Source organism: Malania oleifera, chromosome 13 (genome assembly GCF_029873635.1).
Source record: "Malania oleifera isolate guangnan ecotype guangnan chromosome 13, ASM2987363v1, whole genome shotgun sequence".
NCBI lineage: Eukaryota > Viridiplantae > Streptophyta > Magnoliopsida > Santalales > Ximeniaceae > Malania > Malania oleifera.
This window is the reverse complement of record NC_080429.1, coordinates 46,534,806-46,539,400: the sequence shown is the minus strand read 5'-3', so window position 1 is coordinate 46,539,400 and position 4,595 is coordinate 46,534,806. Positions and strand designations below refer to the sequence as shown.

At 41.1% G+C, this 4,595-nt stretch overlaps 2 non-coding genes across 2 annotated transcripts; one reads left to right on the top strand and one right to left on the bottom strand.

Moving 5' to 3' along the window:
- Nucleotides 1–464: 464 nt before the first annotated feature.
- LOC131147093 (small nucleolar RNA R71) lies at nt 465–570 on the top strand. Its single transcript, XR_009134618.1, has one exon. It is a non-coding gene; the product is annotated as a small nucleolar RNA R71 (small nucleolar RNA).
- Nucleotides 571–4,069: 3,499 nt separating this feature from the next.
- Nucleotides 4,070–4,175, bottom strand: LOC131146995 (small nucleolar RNA R71). The gene has a single exon (XR_009134530.1). It is a non-coding gene; the product is annotated as a small nucleolar RNA R71 (small nucleolar RNA).
- Nucleotides 4,176–4,595: the final 420 nt, after the last annotated feature.

Genomic DNA, 4,595 nt, shown 5'->3' with positions numbered 1-4,595 from the left:
TGTACTTTTTTGAATATGGATCATTGGATGGCCTATCGTACAAATTGTGAGTGGCTTGAACTTCCTCTTGCATAAACTCAGGCGGGGGAGGAACATGGGGGCAAGTATAACATGTGTGTAAAGGATCAGAACAAATGGCACACACCTCTGCACATGCCATAGGCTAAGGTTGTTGTCCTAAGGAACATAACTGATCTATATTTTTAACTATGGTGTGCAGTGTGGGCGCAAAGTCATGGCCCGCAGCTAACTCATAGACTTCCTTAGGATTGGAAGATGGCAATTGGGACAGTCTACGAGCAGCAACAACATGCTGTTGAGAATTTTCAACGAGGTTCTCGAAGGGAGCCCATGCCTCATTCTCATGTTTGGTGAGGAAAGTATCTCTACAAGATGCATCTACCATGGACCAGTCTCGGTCAACAAATCCTTCATATAAAATCTAAACTAATTTCCACCTAGGGACTTGGTGATGTGGGCATTTGTCCAAAAGGTCCCTAAAGCGCTCCCATGTCTCAAAAAATAGCTTACCATCCAATTGTAAGAAACCAGTGATGGCCTTCCTCAGCTCGTTAGTCTTCCCAATTGGAAAATACTTGTTTAAGAATTTTTGTTGCATGGTGGCCCAGTTGGTCATCGAGTTCGGCTCTAAGGAATTCAGTCAATATTTGGCCTTATCCTTCAGAGAGAATGAGAAAAGCTTCAATCGAAGGGCGTCATCACCAAAATTAGGTATGCCCATGGTGGAATAGATTTTGAGAAATTCATCTAGATGCTTGTAAGGACTTTCATTCGAATTCCCATAGAAATTGGAAAGCATTGCGATGATGGAAGTCTAGATTTTAAATTGCGCCCCCTCAACATCCACAAATCAGGTACAAGACGACGAAGTTTATGTATTTGGTGTAAAGTAGTCTCTAAGGGGCCAAAAAGGTTGCACCTCCACCACAAGTTGGCAGGGAGCTTGAGGTTTTGGGATTTGAAATGTGGGAACCGGAGGATGTTCAGCCATGACTTTAGGTTCGGATGACTCGGCTAACTCGGGACTAGAGGTAGATTTCCTAATGGACCTATGAGATCTCTCAATCTTAAGGTCTATAGGCATTAACTCAGGATCCAAAGAGTGCAAACCTAGCATATACACATGCAACACACAATCAAGACTTCAAATTATCAAGCAAAAAGAAAAATAAAAGAAAACAAAAAAAGAACAAAGCATAGTACTCTAAACTAGAAATTGGCTTACAATTGTGACACAATCCCGGCAACGACGCCAATATTTGATAGGCTCGCCAAGGCTTGGGTCCTTAACTACTAAAGATAAAATTTATAAATCAAACTAACCCAAGTTTAGTAGAAAGTGAGTAAGTCAGATGTCAATCCTCAGGCACTGGTGTGCAATCGTTAACTACTTCTAGCCTAATTTACTACACTTTGTGTAAAAAGGAAAAATGAGAGATTTTGATTGGGTTTTTCTAACAACTACTAAAAGTAGTAAATCTATATTAACACTACACTTAGAAAACAGATCTTAGAGTATAAATCACGCCTAGACTATTGCATGCGCTAGCTATGTCCGGTCAGTTATCTATCTTAGGCTAATGGCTAAGTGAATTATTTGATGGCATAGAGTAGCGAAGGTGCACCAATTGCCTAGAGTAGGATTGGGAACCAAGGTATACTCTATCACAATGATCATGAGATCCCCGCCATACATGAACTGTAGCCTAATCCATATAAGTGACTAAATCCCTAGTTAGGCTATCTTTACCCCTGGGTATCATCACACTCAAAGATGTAAACTTGCATGGAAAGTAAAGTGCAAGAATTGAAATTGCATGTATTTAAATGAAAGCAGTAAAGAAAGCATGTAAATAAAGCATATAAAGGTCAGATTCAATTGCAACTCTAATGCCTCTCACTAATGACCAAGAATACAATCAAGAACCATCTACTCTAACTGACAGCACAAGGAACACAAAGGTTGTCACAGGCCTTCAACGATTCCATGCACAAACCAGTATAGGTTTCAAAATAAAAAGCAGTAAATCCTACTCTACATGGCTCTCAATGGCTTCCTAGGCCTTGTCACTAACCTAAGAGAGGCCAAAGAGGAACCCTAAGAACATAGATGAAGCTATTATTTATACCCAAAAGGGTTTACAAGGTTTAAAATTCAAAATAGGAAAGTTCTGCAAAGATCTCGCGAAGCAGTTCATGTATGTCAACCAGGTCACACCTTAGTTCTCCCCTAGTCACATCCTAATCGAAGCTTATGGTCAAGAATTCAAATTCAGGTCTTCTTGACCTAATCACACTCTTGAGTCTTGCTGGTCAAGTGATGGTTGAGACTTGTAGGATCTTGGTCTTCAGAAAAGTTCAAGATCTCGACTTGGTCACCCTTCATGGTCTCCTTGGTTGAGCTATTGGTCATGACTCTCAATATCTCTGGCTAAGTCAGCTTTAGTATCTCGACCTAGTTGCCCCTTGGGATCACTTGTTCAAGCACTAGGTTGAACCTTACATCATTTCTTTCTCAGTCTAAACCTTGGTGTCTATAGCTTGTGACCTAGTCGCCCCTATGTGTTGCTGGTCGCACCACATGGTTGAGCAAGGTCTTCTTTCCTTTGATGAATTGAGGCTCTAGGGGCTTGGTTGAGCATCTCATTTGAGCTTTGAGCTTCCCTATTACTCCCTTAGCTTCTCGTATTGCTTAACTCCCCAGTTTTAACTTATTTTTCCTAAAACATAAACAAACCTTACATAACTCAGAACTATGATAACAAAGGGTATTTACTATATAAATGAAGACAAAACAAAGGTAATGGGGGCCTAAAATAGTGCATTTTAGGGACTTATCACTACGGTAAATGATAGCCTAGCTAGGGATTCATTTACTTATACGGACTAAGCTATGGTTCATGTATAGGGTGATCTTGTGATCGTTGTGATAGAGTATACCTTGCTTCCCGATCATGCTTTGGACGATTGGTGCACTTTCGCTACTCTATGCCACTGAATGGTTCACATAGCCGTTAGCCTAGGACGGATAGCTGATTGGATATAGTTAACGCGCACAGCAGTCTAGGCTTGATTCATAATTTGAGATTTGCTTTGTAGGAGTAGTGTTAACGTAAATTTACATGCTTTAAGTAGGTTTTAGAAAAACTTTTTCATAATCTCATCCTTTTACCTTTTACACAAAATGTAGTAAATTAAGCTACAATTGGTTAACAACTACACCCTAGCCCCTGTGGATCAACACCTGACTTACTCATTGTTCTACTAAACTTGGGATGGTTAGTTTTATAAATTTTATCTTTGGTAGTTAAGGATCCAAGCCTTGGCAAGCCTACCAAATTTTGGTGCCGTTGTCAGGGACTATGTTATGGTTGCAAGCCAATTTCTAGTTTAGAGTACTATAATTTTTTTTCTTTGTTTTCTTTTGTTTTTCTTTTTGCTTGATACTCCGAAGTCTTGATTGTGTGTTGCATGTTTATATGCTTGGTTTGTGCTCTTTAGATCTTGAGTTAGTGCCTATAAGCCTTGAGATTAAGAGATCCTGTAGGTTCGTTAGGAAATCTACCTCTAGTCCCAACTTAGCCAAGTTGTCTAAACCTAAATTCATGGTTGAACGCCCTCCAATTCCCACCTTTCAAATCCCAGAACCTTAGGCTCCCTGCCCAGATGTGGTGGAGGAGCAACCTCTTCGGCCCCATAGAGAGTACTTAACACCCAACACATACACTTCGCCGTCTTGAATCCAGCTCTCGGAGGTCGAGGTGGCGCAATTTGAGATTAAGACTTCCATCATCTCGATGCTTCCCAACTTCTATGAGAATTCGACTAAAAATCCTTACAATCATCTAGATGAATTTCTCGAAATTTGTTCCACTATGTGCATGCCTAATTTTGGTAATAACACCCTCTAATTGAGGCTTTTCTTGTTCTCTCTAAAGGGCAAGGCCAAATGTTGGCTGAATTCCTTAGAGCCAAACTCGGTGACCAATTGGGCCACTATGCAACATGAGTTCTTAGAAAAGGTATTTTCCAATTGGGAAGACTAACCAGCTGAGGAAGGCCATCACTATTTTCTTATAAGTGGATGAGGAACCATTTTTTGAAACATGGGAGCGCTTTAGGGACCTCTTGCACAAATGCCTACACCACCAAGTCCCTAGGTGGCAATTAGTTCAGACCTTCTATAGTGAGACCGGTCCATGGTAGATGCATCTTGTGGGGGGTACTTTCCTCACCAAACATGAGAATAAGGCATGGGCTCTCTGTAAGAACCTCGGCGAAAATTCTCAACAGCAAGTTGTTGCTTCTCGTAGACCGCCCCAACCATCCTCTTCCAATCCTAAAGGAGTCTATAAGTTAGCCGCAGGCCATGACCTTGCACACACACTGCACACCATAGTTAAAACGTTAGATCAATTCTTATCCTTAAGACAGCAACCTCAGCATGTGGCATGTGCAAAGGTGTGTGTCATTCGCTCTGATCCTTCACAAACTTATTACAATTGCCCCCATGCACCTCCCCCGCCTGAGTCTGTGTAGGAGGAAGTTAAGGTCACCCATAATTGGTACGATAA